At 42.5% G+C, this 19,745-nt stretch overlaps 2 long non-coding RNA genes across 3 annotated transcripts in view; one reads left to right on the plus strand and one right to left on the minus strand.

Moving 5' to 3' along the window:
- LOC128112609 (uncharacterized) overlaps positions 1-19,745 on the plus strand; it is a 292,581-nt gene that overhangs the window by 161,658 nt on the left and 111,178 nt on the right. The window lies entirely within an intron of this gene.
- Positions 1,740-19,745, minus strand: part of LOC128112610 (uncharacterized) — a 64,098-nt gene continuing 46,092 nt past the window's right edge. The window contains exon 4 of the long non-coding RNA XR_008219053.1: positions 1,740-5,113. This is a non-coding gene — a long non-coding RNA (uncharacterized LOC128112610). The remainder of the gene's footprint in view (positions 5,114-19,745) is intronic.

A 19,745-nucleotide genomic window follows, 5' to 3' on the forward strand; every position in this document is an offset into this window, starting at 1 on the left:
TGCCTTTCGGCTGCTATAGTACAAGGAAGCTTTATTGGAAGGAGAGAATGGAGCTGAGTCTCCTTCTGAAATTCATTGTCTCACCAAGTACTGACTTCCTGGTTATGCCCAAACCTGGTCCTGGGGTTCCCTGAGTGCATAACTGCTGAGCTTATGCTGTCCTTCCCAAGATACTGACCTGGTTTCTGACTGACCACTCCCAAAACTCCTGCAGTTCAGTGCTTTCAGAAATTTTATGCTATGCTTAGAATTTTTCCTGGAACATAGTAGGTCTTCCTCAAGGACTTGTGGGTTTATTGAATGAGAAACTGAAAGACAGCTTCAAGGGTCAGGTTGATGCAATGCCCCTATAGCTTTAAACTTGACTAGGATGGGGTCAAACAGGCCATGCTAGAGAAGACACTATCAAACCGAAGGGCTGGTCCTGACAAAATATGTCTGTCACTCAAGAACCTTGGATTTCTGGGTATTTTTCTCTACCTCTTCAGTTATTAGTTTAATTTTTCTCTTTGGGGTGGGGGTTATGTCATACTTTCTGTCTCTTTCTTAAGGCAAATGACAATCTTTGCTTTAAAAACTCCCATGAAGCTGCTATCAGGGCTGACATACGTTTGGGTGGGGAAAGAGTGAGCGAGAACTTCCAACTTTTCACATTTTCTATTTTTTATTGCCAGAAAGTTCTGGTTTAAGTGCCTACGTGGTTTCTCTACCTGGCACTGGAAGTCATTTTTTCTGATCCTGGTTCTGTTTCACATGGATAATTTCTGGCGAGGCTTCTCTCCCCAAGGAACACTTTCAGAGTCAAACCAGGCTCCTTTTCAGAACTCTGCTAGGCTTCTCCTCACTCTGACCCACTTCACCAGGTCCTGGTGGTCCTTCTCCCACTTGGAAGAAGCAGGCATAATTTCAGTGCAAATGGAAGATGCTTTCCCCAGAACATCAGCATCACCAGGATCTGTGTAAGAAAATGGCTTAGTATACGAAGTGTTGGGAGGCCCTGAGCAGCTGGAGTGGCTCACCCTTAGGGTAGAGGAACCCATGTCCCTGAAATTGCATTACTAGGTGACTATTTCAGTGTGTCCACACCAGAGAGCATCAGAACACAGTTTTGGCTTCTTCTCCTCTTCCTACCAGTCTACAAGGTTCCTGAGTTTGCAGACTGAAGCTGCTGTTTAATTTCTAACCTCCCATGGTTCCCAATTTGGGGCTCACCTATGGGGTCCATCCACTCAATTAGGGCAGGCATTAAAGATCATGGCTTCTTTTTTTGGTGCATTGTGGGAGGCAGCAGTGTGCTCCCAGCAGCCTTCCCTCCTCCATAGGTTTTCTCCAGAACTTTGCCAGGAAGGATCTTCCTTGTCATTGCTGTGGAAAACATTATGTCACATAGGCTTGAGAGCCTATATGGGCTAGGCTTTGAGGAAATGGGGCAGTTAGGGTAAAACTCTAGGAGATAGCCAAGGGATAATGACATTAGATATGGAGTCAACAAAGAAAATCATTTCTACTTTTGACATTTTGAGGAGGGTGACACCAGTGGCCCATCACTGTTCTCCTCTGTGGGGTATAAATCATCATTCTAATAACATGGAAAGCTACTATTTATGAAGTAGCACCCCTTGACACAAGAATATTTCAAGAATGTATTTTATTTATTCTTTCACAATTTTATGCGTGTATATAATGCATTTTGATCATATCTACCCCATCCAATAAGCCCCCCTCAACTTCTAGACCCTGCCACACCCTCTCCTAACCTTATATTTTCTTTTTATTAGCTCATTGAGTCCAGTTGCTTCTGCTGGTATGTGCCTGGGTATAGGGCCATTTGCTAGAGTATAGGCAACCTACCAGGAACCACATCCCGGAAGAAAACTGACTATATCAAGAATAATTTTTTTACTCTTACTTTGTAGTGAATGACTGGAGACTCAAAGTTCAGTGATCTTCCCAGGGTGATATGACCACTTAGTGTGAATCTGGTAACAAATTTAAGTGTGATCCCAAAGCTTTTCTGCCCTACAGACATCCTGTCAGTTCATTCCCTCTCTCTCTCTCTCTCCTCTCTCTTCTCTCTCTTTCTCTCTCTCTCTCTCTCTCTCCCCCTTTCTCTCTCCCTCCCTCTCAGCTTTGACTTGTATAGATGTGAATTTTAGAATAGTGTGGGAATATTGATTTGTGTATATCACCCATTGGTTCCAGAAGAGTCTAGAAGGGACAGCAGGGAGAGTTCTAGAAACTAATCTAACCCACACTTTGAAAAAGACTTGCAAGGTCTGTGCACTCTGATTCTACTCAATCTTTTCTCTCCCTCTTGTTCTTGGCAACTGTCCCTTAAGCCCGTCTGTTCTCTGCCTCTAATATATTATGCTGATATTTTATTACCAAACAATTACATTCACTAATTTGAAAAGGAAACGAGCAGGAAATTGCAATTATAAGAGTAAAAGCAACGGTCTTTTATGCATATGAAATACAGTTTGTCACTGCTGCAAAACAGACTTCCCCTCTTCCGTGGCTCTTCACTGCCTTGTCTTTAATAATTGAGCAGAGAGCAGAGTAATAATTAGATTCCTGATAGCAGAGGAGATGCTGGTGGATTTGCAGCATGTGGAGGCTCAGCTTGGAGCACGAGCTGCCACCATGCCTCCACAGGGAGAAGCATTCTTCATGCTGTTTCTGTTGAGCACTGTCCAAAGCATTCTTTGAATCCATGTATCCTATGCAGATTAGTTATTTGTTCACAACTAGTGTTTTCTCTCTGCTCTGGAATGCTTTCCCACTCGTGGACTGGAAGCTTGGCCCAGACTTGCCTTGGTCCCTGGAATATTAGTTGATGTGACATACATTGCTTGTAACCAAGCAGAAGCTAGCGCTGGGCCTGCATGGTTTGGCTCTGCTTCCCATGAGTCATTCAGGGTGGTGGATGCTCCTTTCAGGCCCCTAGGTGATCATTCTATACAGAACCATGCAGCTGACTCCTAAGGGAAATGTGGAGAGAGTAAGGAATAAAGGATTACTGTTTTTAGGCACTGATCTTTAGAGCTGTGTTTTAATCACAACCTAGCCCAGCCTGTACCTACTGGTAGATCTGTGATTTCATTTGACTCATTATATCCATAGGATAGAGAAAAAGATGATCACATTGGCCAGGTGTGTGGGAAAGAAGAAGTGACATGGAATCTGAGGTGCCTAGGCTATAAGACTTTTCCTTATCATTGCTCACCCAAGCAGCCTGTCTTGCTGAAAAGCTGTTTATCTGTGACAAGACAGTGAAAGTATCTACCTAGAAGATGCCTTGAGGAACCAAGTCAGTGTGTGCCAGAGGTCCAGGCACAGCAGAATGCTCATCACAGAATAACCTCAGGAAATATAATTTATTTAAATGACATTATTATTTAAAAATTCCTCCTTTGACATTATCTCCATCAAACAGATAAGAATGCCAAGGGTGACCAAATCTGCTGCAGAGACCCACCTGAGCTACTATGATGATAACCAGGCACAATGGCTTCCATACTTTGGATCCATAGCCTTCCTACTGGGCTCATAGTGGCTGCTTTTCATGCTGGGAATAATCCTGGGGATAGTGGGTGGGGGAGGGTATCAAGTAGGAAACTTCTGCTCCTCCAAGAAATGCAGAGTCTACTTAATGAGATGAGTGAGGGAGCAGTATTCTTGTTAAAGAAATCTCTTGCTTCTCCAATGTATACTATATTACAAAGCCCCTACTCTGTGTATATGAGAATCACCCAAGGAGCTTAGCACAATGCCTATCCCCCAACCCTTCCTTAGAATGTCTGCTTTAATAATACCCTGGGTAGCTTAGAGGCAGCAGAGGAAAATAGATTCCATCAAGTTTCCCCTCTTCCAACTCCTACAAATTAATGGCAGAATCTTAGACTGCTCTGAGCCTTAGTGTCTTCATCTGAGAGATGGGGCTGACAGAGAGAGCTGTTTTATATGGTGTAATGAGGATTAAAGGAGCTGAGACGTTCAGTCATTCAGGAAGTGCCACTCATCAGCTCTCTGATACAGGAGTTCTTAGAGCCCTGACTCCAGAGACATCTCTATGGGTTGCTGGGGATAGCCCTATTCTCTGATTTTGCACTGGGCACACTTTTATGATGCTTCTTAAACCAGTGGCCTCAACCTTGTGCAATCAACCTGGGAGTTCCCCGGTAGCAGAAGTGTTGAGTGTAGTGGGAATACTTAGGGCTGCCTTGCACATTGTGCTAACTCATGAATCACAAATGTGCTTCCAACTTCTGCTCCTTGCTATAAGGGTTTGCCTTCAGGAGGAGAAATTCATTGTAAACTTCATTTGGGATCATCTCAGTCTTGCAGGTAGGCAACAGTGCAGAGAAAGGACTGATGGACGGTGGCCTGGGACTTCAGACGGGGCTGAATTTGTATTTTACTTACTGCTCCTACCCTGAGCTAGGCACCTCATTTTGTCTCTCCTTAGTCACTGAGTATTAGAGTTCATAAGAGCCATGTTTTCTATACAAAAGGCTTCCCCGCCACTGTTTTAAATTCTTTGGATAAATTGTGTCCTGTTTGCAAGCACTAAGCATGGTATGCTTTTCATTCAGCAAAATCTGCAGATGAGTTTGATGCTTGGAGAAAGCAGAAGCTACTGAGAGGCCTCCCATTCCCAGCCTTTCTGTGCTTCTGTAGATGCTTGGCTCAGGTCTTTTGAGTTGCCTTCATCTCCATGTCTGTAGTTGATCTCCATAGACAGTCTGGTTGCAAGAGTCTGCTTTGCTTGTTCCTCTAGTTCCTGAGTCCAGGGAATGGAAAACTCTGTGAGGTTCTTCTTGCCATTATCCTGTGCGGTTCCCTCTGCAAGCTGTCCTCCTAGTGTGGGGTACCAAGGTGAGAGAAAGCTGATGGTCTTTTTCAAAGAGAGACAGGATTACAGCTGAAATGGCCTCCCCAGAAGGATGCGTAGAGTGTGTACCTCTAAATAGACTGACCACCTGTGATCAAGCTCCACTTCTACAGCTGCGTGGGGGTGGTGACCTTAGAACACAACTTCATCTTCTTTTTGTTTTAGCATCCTCAACCTTGAGGATGCATGAGAACAGCCTTTCTGCCCCATGATGCTATCCTGAAAATAAAAAGGAAGACAAAGAAACACATTAATATAGAAAACATAAATGGACACAACATAGAACGGGGCCTGTATGGCATTTGATAGCATATCTGTTAACATGAACAATTATAAATCCCTTAGGTCAGAATTTGAATATGGTGAGACATAGGTTTTATTGCATTTTGTTTGTTCAATTAGAATTGATTTTAATTATAAGAGGAATTGATGCATGAATTCTTATAAAAATCAAAATGTGACAATGAAAGGTAAACTCCATTTTGGCTACCCACCTTCCCAAACTCTCTGAAGCACTTATAGTTTTCTATACACCTTTTAAAAGAAGATTTTAAAGCTGTAGATGTATGTTCATATATATGCCTGCAGAAGGTAAGAGCACAAGAATATACCTCTCTGCTTATATATCTAACTATGAAGTATTTGTGCTGTTTCTGTTAATTACCTTTCTCTTTATTGTGACAAAATTCAAGAGCAACTTAGTGAGCAAGGGCTCTGTTCTGGTTCTTAGTTGGAGGTATAGTCCACCCCAGTAGCGAAGGCATCAAGTCAAGAGCATCTTTAGGTGTGACAGCAGAAACAAGAGGCAGTTGTTCACATTGCATCCTCAGTCAGGAAGCAGAGACAAATGAATGCCGGTGCTCGATTTGCTCTGGTTTCTCCCTTTAGAACTTATTTCTTTTATATTTTGAGACAATATAATCTCATCATTTCCCCTTCCCTTTATTTCCTCTAAACCCACCCATACATATCTATTCTTACTCTTTTTCAAATTATATATTGAATATGTATGAATAATGGGACCATAAACATTCCTATTATATACAAATACATGTGTATATAGATATCCCTAAATATACAGGAAGTACCTGGCTCCGTCTGTATAATGTTTCTTATATGTTTGTTTTTAGGGCTGACCATTTGGTATTGGATGACCAATTGGTGTGCTCTTTCCCAGAGAGAACTCTCTCCCAATCTCAGCATTCATTAGTTGCCTGTAGTTCTTTGTGTAGGGTTGAGGCCCCTTGGGTTTTCCCCTATCCATGTTAGCATGTTTACTGTTGTTTTATTTGTTCAGCTCATGTTTATACAGTCATGTTGGTGAGACTTTATGGGTGTAAATTCTGACATCCCCAGGAGATATAGCAAACTCCCTGATCATCTTGTTCTTACAATCTTTCCATCTACTCGTCTGCAATTTTCTCTGAACCTTAGGTGCAGGAATTGTATTATGGATGTATCTTTTGGAATTGGGTGACACAGTTCTGCATTTTGATTGGTTATGGTTTTCTAAAAGGATGTAGTAGTGGCATGCATACCTTGGTGGTAACCAACAGCTTTCTAATTAGACTTAAAATCTACTCAACAAGAGGACAGTCATCCATAGTACTGGAAACATAGCCAAATACCTAGGATTAGTGAAACCATGGATCTTGGAGGAATACTCACACTGCCAACTTACTAAACCAGCATAATCTCTAACTAAATTTTAAACATTTGTTCTTACATTCAAAAATAAGTGCATTCTGCACACTTCATTAAGAAATCTTCTTCTTCCTACAGAAGGTTTATTTCTTTTTTATTCAATCCTGGACCCCAACACATGGGATGTTACCATCCACACTTGGTATTATCATTTTTATGACTACATACTATTATACTATGGAGTCATGAAATAACATTTTTAATCTTGTTGTTGATTAACATTTCTCCTGACCCACAGCATGCTTCTGTGATGTGCCTGTGGCTATCTCTATGTGTGGAAATATCTCAAAAGTTTCCTGAGGGCTATCCAGTAATGAAATGGTTGTACAGTATTGTACTTCTCACAACTGTGTGTAGATCATGTTCATTACAACTTTACCATACTTGCAGATTACTAAACTCTAATTTTGACAATCCAATGCAGTATGAAAATATAGAATTTGATTGATTTTTAATTTGAATTTTCCTTACTCCTAGTAAACCCAAGCCTTTGTTTACAACTATGCTCATCAGTCTTTTTTCTTTGGTGAATTAACTGTATTTATTGCCTATTGTTTTTGTTGAGTCATCTTTCATTTTCTTAGTTATTTTTTGGAGTTTAAAATAATGTTATTTGGATAATATCCCTTTAGGTGTTATGTTTTTTGTCAGGGCTTTCTCTCTGTTCATCACTTGCTTTTTGTCATATACATGTGCTTCATTTATTCAGTTCATTTGCATTACATCACCTTGTTTTTTTTGATAACTTTTGTTTTTGCATTCTACCCATAAATAGACTCTGCTTACTTGTAGAATAAGTACATTTTGCAGGAGTTATTTTTTTCTATTTTTAAAAAGCATAAAACCTGTCATTTATCTCAGCTTTATTTTGGTATATGATCCAAAATAAGATCTATTTTTTTCTTGTTAGTTATTGAGCAAAGAGATTTACATATATGATACTGGTCATTTAAACTATCTGGGATTTTGAGCAGTCTAAAATTCATCTTCCAATGGAGAAATGAACTGGGAGATCATGATGGATTGTCTTCATAGTCAACTTTGATGACTTTGGACCACCTTGAAGACACACCTCTGTGTGCATTTCAGATATTTCTAGAGAGGTTTAACTAAGGAGAGAGGGCTGATTTTGACTGGGTGGAACCATCTCATGGACTGGGGTCAGAGACTGAATAAAAAGGAAAATAGAAGGTCATTCTTTACCTCCTAGTGTGCCCAGATGTGAGGAGTCCCAGCCATATATTCCTGATACCAAGAGCTCTGCCACGCTCTATTTTCATGGACTGTATCTTATTAACCTTGAGCCCATATGACTCATTTTTTCCTTAGGACCTGTAGTCTTAAGTACTGAGTGATTACACTAAGAAGAGGAATTAGACAATGTGGAGAAGAGGCACTCCCATGTATGAGCTGAAGTCACCAAGCATCTCTAAATATCAGGAAGACATGTATTCCAGTGGGTATTTGACTTTTGAACAAGACAAGGAATCCTACAGTCTTGGTAATACCATTAGGTTATATGACTCAGCTTTGGTAGCTGCTTTACTTGAGGATGGGAGGAGATGATTAGTATCTTATGCAAGTCAGGTCCCACTCCTCACTTACTAGGATACAGCCCCACGCTTTGTTTCCTTTACTTTATATAGTATGGCATCAGGAACTGTGCACACCACTCATTACTTACTTACTTACTTATTCTATGCCTGTGACTAGAAAGGCTAAGTGTGAGGTTGGGGTCATTAGTGGGGTGACCAAAGGAGAAAGATGAAGAGAAACTGAGGGAGAGCACTTTCTGGTCTCATCCTTACATCTTATAGCCCCACCACCCACTCTACAATATAAGTGGGAATATGGCCTCTACCAGTCCTCTGCTCACCAAAGAAACACAAACCGTATCCTTGAAGATGGTGAGACATGCTTATGGTCCACACCTCAGCATTTATTATATATCACCAAGACAGGAAAATGTATTTCTCTACCCACAACAACACAGAAACAGTCCCTTACTTGCACATCTTCCTGGAGAAAACATTCCCTGGCTCCTCCAGAGGACATAGGGGCTTTATATGCCATAACAGAGGATCTGTTCCTAGGACAACATCCTCAAGTCTGGGTAAAGAGCTTCTGATATGATTCTTAACTTACATGCTCTTTTTCTGGTCTCCCTTGAACCTGCACCCCAAGCCGGTCCACAGGACTGCATTGTAAACGTTGTCTCTTACCTTTTAGTAGATTTTTAACATTCTCAGGGGGATGATTGGCCTTCTTGATGGGAGATCAGTAAATTTTATTTAATTTTCTTAAAAAAAGGTTAGGAAAAAATACCTTTCTTCTAATAAACTTTTTCTCTGAATTAACTGTTTCCTTCCCTTTCTCCAGCACATAGGAAATTATTCCTGTTCTAGACCATTGTTCTCATACTCTTTCCTGTCTGAGATGCTCAGTCTTCCCTGTTTGAGATGGCATATGATCAAGAGGTCTTGATATGTTCATTTCATCCTGCTGAAAGACAAAAAGGGAGGGAGAACTATCCCTTCCTAGGTGTTTTTTACAGATCTCCACTGTTGGGTCTAATGTTTTCTAGTTATGGGGAATATTTCCCTAGCGCTGTGGTCCAGATCAGCAGTTTCTATGCTCTGCTCTTAGACCAGATCCCATCAATACCAACAAGGACGCCTTCTAGATGACCCCTGACCCATAACAGCACTGCTGGGAGGAGATGGGAAGCTTCTTGGTTCCCTCATCAGCATATCCTATTGACTCAATTAACCAGACTTATTCGTGAATTCTGCAGGTGTCATCTCTTTGTGGTGGGAAAGCCCTACTCAAAGCCTTCAGCTTCCTTTCTTAAACCAGTTGACATGGTAGAGTTTGTCCTCCTAGATTCTATACTGAGAATAGTAGCCATCTCTTGCAAGAGTAGTGATAGAGAAGTAATATTTCCTTTTTCAGAAATTATTGAATTAAGAAAATATTCTAGCATCATAGCACCCTACCTTTCTCAATGACAGTGCCTTTGCCTTAGATACTATTGGGCTTGTTAGTTATTATACATGGAAGTCCCTTGAAGTCACAGGACAAGACATATACTGGATGTCCTTTGCAGGGCATAGCAATTTCATTCGGAGAATCCACTCCTTTGCAGGACACAGCTTTGCTGTCTTGTACATGGAACATGTAAGGCTCTGAATACACTTGTATTAGCCTCTGTGTCAGAGTTAGAGGTGACCCTCAACCTTGGCTCTACTGACTTGTGTCTACTGACTCACCATCCCTGTTGGCCATATCACCCACATATACAACCTCTCTGCTTAGTTGGCTTTTCTTCTGTTATCCTAATTTCGGTAAGTTCTACTTTGACAGAATTAGGGTATGATTTGTTTAGGCTAAGTTGGGCTGAACAAGATAATTGCAGTGATGGTGTTGATGACCAATTGCCTCAATGGGTGCTATGTCCAAGTAATAGTTTCCCTGCTGTCTGCAAAGGAGTTGGTGAGAATCCCCAACTTTGCTACCCATGGCCATGTGAGTTATTTCAGAAGGGAGAGGGTGGTTTCTATATCAGTTCCCCATAGGACCATTTAAGGCAGAGGTCACCTTTCAATTAGAGACCTTTCATTCCCTGAACCCATATCAATTACCAAATGGGAAAATGTGGTATACAAAGCAGTTTTGGGTTAGGAGAGGAAAGGTAAATTCTTCTTATAGACTCAAGGAGTACTTCTGGGATTTAGAAAGATTGGTAATGAGTCAGAATTTGCTTCCAGAGTGTGCTTGTCCCTGGAAGGCATCAAGGCAAAGGATGGGCAGACTCATCCTGGGAACAAATGGGAGGTGGAGAAATGAACCCATCATGCTCCAATGTTACACAAATCACCAAGTGTGACTAAGAACTTGAATTTCTGACTGGGGATGAGAGTGCTACTGAAGACCCTACAGGTTGGTTCACTTAGAAAGTCTACTTTATTGATGTTTTCTGGTCAGAAGAATCCTGACACTGAGGAGAATCCAGCTGATTTCTCCAGTTGACTTCATTTGTGATGAGTTCTTTGCTGACAGAGGGCCTTTGGTAGTTAATATCCAAGGATACAGCTTTCAGATTTCTAGAGTGGCACTCTTGACAGAGTACCTGTGAAGTGGGTTATAGGTATGATTCAAGAGAGACCACCAGAACTTTCAGAGTTCATGATGAGCCCAATACACACTGGAGTCAGATGAAAACTTGAACTACTCTGTCTTCCTTGGGGGGCTTTGTTTTTGCAAGAGAAATAGCCTGATCTTTATCAAAAGCCCAGAGCTTTAATAATCACAGTGGCAGTGTGTGGCTGCTTATATTCCAGGCAGTGCTGTGGGAAGACAGAGAATGAGAGAGAAGGGAGATGTGGCACCTGGCGGAGGGCTAGGCAAGGATATGCACTTGATGAAATTTGATGGAATGGGGAAACAAAGCTCAAACATTCTTTATTTATTTTTTGACTTTTAATTTGTCTTTACTGTATGTTATTTGTATCATTGCCATTTTTATTTACTTTTTTATTAAGAAATTTTTATTCATTTTGCATACCAATCACAGATCCCCCTCTTCCCTTCTCCTACCCCTCCAGCCTTCCCCCACCCTCCCACCCCCCATTCCATCCTACAAGAAGATAAGGTCTCCCATGGGGAGTCAGCAGAGCCTGGTCTATTCAATAGAAGGTCAAAGCCCCTCCCCCTGCCTCAAGGCTGTTTAAGGTGTCCCACCATAGGTAGTGGGCTCCAAAAAGGCAGCTCATGCACCAGGGATGGATCCTGATCCTTCTGCCAGGGGGCCCCTTGAACAGGTCAAGCTATACAACTGTCAGACACCATTTAAAGAAAAGCATTCAAATAAATTCCCAAGTGACCAGTGCACATCTATGTGCAGAATCCACCCACCCATCCATCCATTCATCTATCTATCCATCCACACATCCACCCACCCACCCACCCACCCACCCACCCACCCATCCACCCACCCACCCACCCACCCATCCATCCATCCATCCATCCATCCATCCATCCACCCATCCATCCATCCATCCATCCATCCATCCATCCATCCATCCATCCATCTGTTCATCCCACAGATACTGAACTCTCACAGTGCACGTGTTGGCTCTATGCTAGGTGCTAGAGTTATATTATTCTATAGCATTTGACAACATGGTGGCTTGTGTTAGAGCTCCATCATTGAAAGATATGTGAGAAACTCAAAGGAAGAAAGATTTTGTTGCTGGTTTCAGAGGTCCCTATCTATCCATGCACTTGATTCCATTGCTATAGGCTTATAACATGCCATCAAAATACATCTTAGGGACAAACATGCTCACCCTAGGGCCTCCTAAAGGCAGAGAGAAAGGGAGTGATAAAGAGAGGAAGTAGGGGAAAGATAAAGGATAATTCCAGTACACTCCTTTTCAAAGTCACAAATACAATGAGCACCTTCCTCCAACTAAGACCTACTTCCTGACAATTCCTTCACCACCCAGTAGTGCCACAGACTGGCAGCCAAGGGTTAGCACGTGGCCTTTGGAGACACGCTGGTTTAAAAGACAGACTGAGAGAAAAAAAGCAAAGGACACTTACCCAGCGTTTTTACTCCTGCCCTTGAGCATAGTTGGCAGATTTGAAACAGCAGGGGAGCCTCACCTATAAAGGGGTACTGTGATGAAGATGATAGTCAAATAAGAATGCCCAGAAAGAAAAAAGGAGGGGAGGGAGGGCGTACTGGTTACTTTTCTCATTGCTTTGGCAAAAATGCCTGATAAAAGCAAACTTAAGGAAGGATAAGTTCATCTCAGCTCACAGTTAAAGGGCCAGCCTGATGTGGAAGGCACAGAGGCGGGAGTGTGAAGCAGCTGATCACAGGGGAGTGTTGGTGTTCAATCTGTGCTCTCCATTTAATCGACCCCGATGAAGTCCCAGTCTGTATAACAGTATTGCCCAACTTTACAGGGGTCATCCTACCCCAAGAGCCTAATCTAGAAACTCCCTCCCCAACACATCCAGAGAGTTGTTTCATAGGTCATTCTAGATTCTGTCAGCACAAAGGGCAGGAAAGGTGGGCCTGAGACCAGCAGGAAAGCCTACTGTGGGGGTGGGTGGGGAAGCTTGGAGACTTAGAAGGTGTGAGTGCTTGTGTGCTGATGCTGATGCTGTGAGTATTCAAAGATCACAGAAAGAGCTTCAGTTCCCACTACTGTGAGTTACTGTGTGTCTCAGGGAAAGCATTAGCGATGCTGGAAAATGGCTTTTTGATGCTGATGCTTCATAAACAGGCTTCCTGGGACAGGCATATTTTAATGTGATGTTAACAGATAAAGAGGAGCCTAGAGGAGATGGAAACTTTAAAGCCTCAGTCTTTGGGGCTAATCTTGTCTACAGGAGTGCCAAGTGAGGGTCCACCTGGTGATACCCCCACTCTGGGGCTGAGTGTGGAAGTAGCAGAGAGGAGGCAGGAGGGAGAGAACACACTGATGACTTAGGCCTCCCCATCACATAAACATCTCTCTGCAGTGGCCCACAGGGAATACTGGAGGCTGTGGCCTGGGAATCCAGATTCATAAAGCTCCTGCATCCAGGGCTCTGATTTCTCATTTAGTGACACAACTGGTTCCCAGGGCTATCTTAAGTATCTTTGGAGGGCAGCTTACTCATGGTAAGGCTTATGGCCACCAGCAAAGTCTCCCTGCTCCACATCTCTCCCCATCATTCTAGCTTGGCTGCCTCCAAGTCTGCCTGAGGTTCTTTTCTTGCTTGGCTTAACATTATATCATTTGGGTTAAACATCTCCCTCTTTGGGATCCTCTTTGAGTTTAATTTATACATTTGTGTTTATGTGTGAAGTTCTCTAGAGCTTCCCCTTGCCCTGCCTCAGGGTAGCCAGAGCTCCTCATGGGAAGCATGATGAATGCACTAAACAAGCAGACCTCTAAGATTTACAGGCGGAGGTGGGGCAGCCTTTGTGCCTCCTCTCCATTGTTATTCATCTCCTTCACAACATCAAGTGCACATGCTCAACCTGCCTGTGGCCTGTGACTCTAATGTACATAGGATGGCACACAACAGGACCCCAAGTAGTCAACAGCTTGTGCTGGTCAAAGGCTTCAGAACAGGAAGCCCATTCTAAGCCATCTCTACAGAGTGACCTAGCTCATTATAAAACCTTTTATTCCTGATAGGAAGAATGGAAGCAAGCATGAACATGTGTGGACATACTGGTCAGCTGAAGATTGGAAGAACTGAGACATCATAGGATAAACTGGAAAAGAGATGGGGATTATTAGCTCTCGCTCTCTCTGTCTCTCTCTCTCTCTCTGTGTGTGTGTGTGTGTGTGTGTGTGTGTGTGTGTGTGTGTGTGTGTGTGTGTGTGTGTGTAATATTGAGCATGTGGTATGCATGCTCATGGATAAAGAGAGGCCAAAGGAGGGTGTTGGGCGCCCTGTTCTGTCATTCTTTACCTTTATCCTTGAGAAGAGGTCTCTCACTGAAATTGAAGCTTGGTGAGCAGCCAGAATGTCCCAGTAATTCTCTTGTCTTTGGCCCTGACAGTGCTGCGGTTACAGAATCATGCATAGCCAGACTGGATCTTTGTGGCTTTTTAAATTATGTGACCATTGGGGATTTGAACTCAGGTCCTCATGTTTGCATAGAAAAACTCTTACCAATTGAGACATCTCCTCAGCTACCAGGGACTACTACATGGACTAGTTTTTACATTCATAACAGATTCAGCATCCCAGAAAACCACCACATACAATCTACTACCAAAGAGCCTCACCCTCAGGACCCTGGACTCATTTGCCCCCCAACCCTGATAAAGCTGCTTAATAGGATTATGGAAAGGCAATCTAATTACCTCACCTGTTAGTAAGGGTTTCTATCAGTGCAACAAAAGCATCATGACCACAAGGAACCTGAGGAGGAAAGGATTTATTTGTCTTAGAGGTCCTGGTTCACTGAGGAAAGCCAACGCAGGAATTCAAACAGGGCAGGAACATGGAGGTAGGAGTTGATGCAGAGGCCATGAAAGGGTGCTGCTCACTAGCTTGCTCCTCATGGTTTGCCCAGTCTGCTTTCTTTCTAGAACCCAGCACCCACCATCAACTCAGGGATGTTGCCACCCACCATGGGCTGGGCCCTCCTCCATCAATCATTAATTAATAAAATGCCCTACAGGCCTGTCTGCTTACAATCAGATCTTCTGGAGGCATGTTGTCAATTGAACCTACCTCGTTTCAGAGAATTCTAGCTTGTGTTAAGTTGACATAAAACTAGCCAGCATATCCTGTCTCAACAGATCAAGAGAATCTAATCCTAGGAACCAGAAACATAAACTCCTGGAGATGGTGCAGGATCTAACTGTGCACAGTGATTATATATTGGAGGACAAAAAATATTTATTTCCTGATTAATTCTCACTGTCATTTCATAGATACTCTGTAAATTTATTGGGCTTTCATCTCTTTGAGAAGAGAGTATAAACTGCTTATAGTTTATACCCTGACACCCAGGACAGTGTTTGGCACATAGGAAGTGCTCAGTGTTTGCTTTTGGCTGAGATGTTGTGTGTTTCATATTATTCCATTTTTATATCTCAATGAAGCTATGGCTCATCAAAGAAACAGCTCCTGGAATTAGACTGGCCTAGCTGCATGGGACAGACATTGGGGGAGGGGATTTGATATAGTAGACAGAGAAGCTCATTCCCAGTGAGTTTGGTTGGTCAGTGACAAGAGTGGGCATATAATCTCCAGCGAAGAATAGCCCATGAAGAAGCAAATAGTTACCAAACACAGTTGTGTGCCACACTGTTCTTAGCATCCTCCTTATGCTAGCTTTTCTTTCCTCTAGCCAACCCTCGAGAAAGATGATGTTAGTCTTCTTATTATAGATGTCGAAAGGAGTCAGAAGAAGGCCACAGCATTCCTAAGTAACCCTTATGGGTGATGGTACCAGGAAACCACCCCAAGCTCCTTGGCTTAAGATTTCATGACTTTTTTTCTTAAAAAAAAAGAAAACCACTTACTTATTTACTTATTTTTGTGTGTATATGTGTGTGGGTGTGCATGTACCATGACACTCATGGGGCACATGTGTAGAGGTCAGAGCACAATTAACAAGAGTTGGTTGGTTTTCTCCTTCAAATATGTGGCTTCTGGGGATAGAGTTTAAGTTGCCAGGCTTGGCAGCAAGTACCTGTCTCTCCTAAACCATCCTGCCAGCTCCACGATTTCAGGTTCTTTACTTTTCCCTATTTCTTTCCTGCAAAGTGGGGCCCTGTGGGGAGCACAGCCTGAAGCTGAGCAACCTGGAAGCCAGCTGGTCCAGGTAAGCTCAGCCAGTAGGCATCAGTCAGCAGCAGGGCTCTCTCCAAAGCTGGTAATATACTTTGAATCAGTTGAACCAAGTCGAACATGACTGGACACTAAGTTGGTGTTGGTGCAAGGGCTGTACATGCAGAAACAGACTAAAAAGGCGGTGGCCATACCTAGGCATGAGGTTCCCTGGGTCAAGGGCTAGTTCACACTAACTAAAGCTAATGGTACTCAGCCACACAACATTGGAACTGCTTCCCGCTTGTCCAAATTCTAGGCAATGCTGGGTATCAGTTTAGAGTGTTTTCTTAAGGTGAGAAACACCTGAATAAGGGGATGGAATAAAAGCAGAAGCTACTTAGACATACCTAGCACAGACTCACTCTATCCCCTATGGTACTTTGGTTTCCTTTAGGACCACACTATTTTTTTCAGGCCACGCAACTGGAGCTAGTGTTTGTTTCCAAAGCTGTGTAATATGCTGGGGGAGGTTCTCTGGAGGAAAATTCTGGGGCTCATTAAACTGTGGGTGGAAGAGGAGAAGAGAATGAGGAAGTGAAGTAAACAGAAAATTATCTCAGGATGGTGTTTTCTTTTCCTTTAGGAAGAAACAGAAAATAATTATATCTCTTATTTAGAACATTTCTGTTCCTCACACCTCATGCCTGCTTATGTAAATCAAAGGCTAAGAGCCTGCACCAGGGAGAAGTCTTCCCAGGAAACACCAGGCTGTACCTCAGGATTCTTACGGTCGTTGGGATTTCTTACAATGGAAAGTTGGCCAGAAGTCCCTCCTATTCTTTGCTATTTGTTGATTTTTTTTTTTTTTATATTTTGAAGTTTTGAAGATAATGCTTTTATTTTTGTTTTTAATTCCTGGTGTTTGTGTCCCGATGTGTGTTTGTGCATGTGAGTGTACTGCCTGTGGAGGCCAGAAGAGATTGTTGGAGCTGATTGTGTGCAGCCAGACATGGGCGCTAGGGACCAAGCTCAGCTCCTTTGCAATACGAGTATGTACTCTTAACTACTGAACCTTCTTTCTGTCTTTAATATCATCATCATCATCATCATCATCATCATCATCATCATCATCATCATCATCATTTGCATAGTTTCATCCTATATCTTAGCAACTCTTCTGCCACAGCCTCCTAAGTGCTGAGACTGCAGACAGAGGTCATCATACTGGCCCGATCTTTGCTTTTTAAGCACTTTGGACTTTTGATGTTTAATTTGGGCAAGTCAGTTGGCCTTTGCTGTGGTTTGAATGTTCTCTCTAGAAATCATATCAAAGTTCAATAGCCGTCATGGCAATATTAAAAGGTAGCCCATTGTTGTCAAACAGGTTGTCTAGAGAGCACCCTCAGCAATGCTAGCTTTAAGGCTGTTGCTTCAAGAGCAAGTTCATCACCTCAGAGTGTGTTCCTGATAAAAGAATGATTGGATCTCTGTCTCTCATGTGTGGTCATTTGTCTTCTGCCACATTACAATGCACAAAGGTCTTCTCCAGATGACAGACTTCCAAGCCTCTAGAGGCATGAGAAACAGATTATCATTATTTTTGTATCAATTACTCAGTCTGTAGTATTCTGTTATAGTATCAGAACATGGACAAGACTAAGATTCCCTCTAAGTGTAGCTAGAGAAGCTTAGAAATCCTTCTCCAAGCAAACTTGGAGCAAACCCAGTATGATGGACAATATTGTCAGCTTGACTGGATCTGGACTCACTTAGGAAACACACATTTGGAATTGTCGGTGAAGGTGTTTTCAGACAGGTTTAACTGAAAAACTTACTTTGACGTGGGTGAACCATCCCTTTACCTGGGGTCCTGAAGTCAATAAAATAAGAAAAGAGAGTGTATGTGTGTCAGGGAGAAGAAAACCAGTTTAGCGGCAGGCTTCATCTCTCAGCTCCCTGATTATGTGCACACTGAGATCAGCTTCCTCACAGTCCCAACACCACAGCTAGAGGCATAGGCACACTCATCCCATTTTCCCACAAGGATGTCCTGTGCTTTCAAACTGTGAGCCAAAATAAATTCTTTCTTCCTTAAAGGATCTTTTCAAACATTTTGTCACAGCCATGAAAAGTGACAAATATGCCTAGGTTAGGAAGTAAATTTTCCTTTTTAGTTTTTTTTCTTTTTGGGGGTGTATGTGTGGATTTTTGATGACACGAGAAAGACCTAGAGACTGGTATTGTTAATAAGACAGTCTTTGTGCAGAGCAGGGATTTTTTGTTGTTGTTGTTTTGTTTGTTTTTTTGAGGTAAGGCTACTCTGTGTAGTTTTGGTGCCTGTCCTGGATCTTGCTCTGTAAACCAGGCTGGCCTCAAACTCACAGAGATACATCTGGCTCTGCCTCCTGAGTGCTGGGATTAAAGGCATGCCTCACCACCGCCTGGCTAGCAGGGATTTTTTAAGTCCATCATTTCTCCCCCCTCACCCACACAGAGGTCAATGCTCTAATCATTTCCTAACAACCATTAACCAAAGCAGCTCAGAGGCCAAGTTCAAAGATAAAATGACCACATGGAGAAACAGCACATGATGGATTTGTTTTGGGATTTTACAGAGGCTTTGACTTACATCATAAGAAACCCCTGGATGGTTGTGCTGCCCATGGCTGGGTAGGAAGGATAGTTCGAGGATGGCTGACTCTCTACAACTACCTGTAGACCACTACCACACATAAAAAAGAACAACTTATAATTGTACTATTTCCCTTACAAACCCTCCATCATTTTACTAAGGATGGGCTAAGGGGACTGGCTGTTTTGGAAGGCCTTAAATCAGCTCATGAGCTGACAGACTGGAGATAAAAAGTCCAAGGAGGATGATGAGAACAGTCATGTACAGCAGAGCTCTGTGCTATGGCACCAGCATTTGAACCTATGAGGAGATGCTGCTTTAGGGCATATTCATGAACTCCTTACTCTGTAGGAAACAAAGGAACAAATGTAGAGGAGAGACTCAGGGAAGGAAGGGGGTTGAGAAGTATGTGTGCTTGCTAGGGCAGTCAATAGATATCATAGAGTAGGTGGCCTAAACAACAGACATTTGTGTTCTCATGATTCGGGGGGCTAGAAGTTCAAGATGAAGGTGATGTCAGGGTTAGTTTCTTCTAAGGCCTCTCTGCATAGCTTTTAGACAACTGTGGCTTCGCAAAGACTCTTCTGTAAATATCTGCATCTTAAACACTTCTTATGAGAAGAACAGTTGGACTGTAGTACAGCCCACTCTAATGACCTCAACTTACTTCATTCCAAGTCTTGTCTTCAAACACAGTCACATTTTCAGGTAAGTGGGTCAGGACTTCACTGTGTGGATTTGTGAAGAGACACAATTCAGAACAAACAAGGAGAGACTTTTTGAAAGGTTTCTGCAATCAGAAATAGCCTTGTTCTTTCTGTACAAAGGGGGTTTTCTCTTGCCTACGTAGCATTGGCATTAGAAATCAATTTAGCAGAGTCTCAATGGAGCGTGCATCCATCCTCCATTGGTTTTCAAAGCTATATGCCCATTTCAATCACCAGAGAGGTTTTTTGAAAACACTGACACCTGGTTCTTCAATCACTGAGATTCAATTGCTACTAAGATAGAGCCAGAATTTGGTAATTAAAAAACATCTTAGGTAATTTTAATGTGAGGCCAACAGTTATAAATACTGGTTTAATCCATATTTGGATTCTATAAATAAAGAAATTGTTGGCTGGAGAAGATTGATGAAATGTCCAAGATTTAAAAAAACAAGTGTCGTCTAGAGCACAGGGCACCTGATTTGGGTCTCTGGCTCTTTTCTAGGATGTG

Source organism: Peromyscus californicus, unplaced genomic scaffold, assembly GCF_007827085.1.
Source record: "Peromyscus californicus insignis strain IS unplaced genomic scaffold, ASM782708v3 Scaffold_17__1_contigs__length_78620276, whole genome shotgun sequence".
Classification (NCBI taxonomy): Eukaryota; Metazoa; Chordata; class Mammalia; order Rodentia; family Cricetidae; genus Peromyscus; species Peromyscus californicus.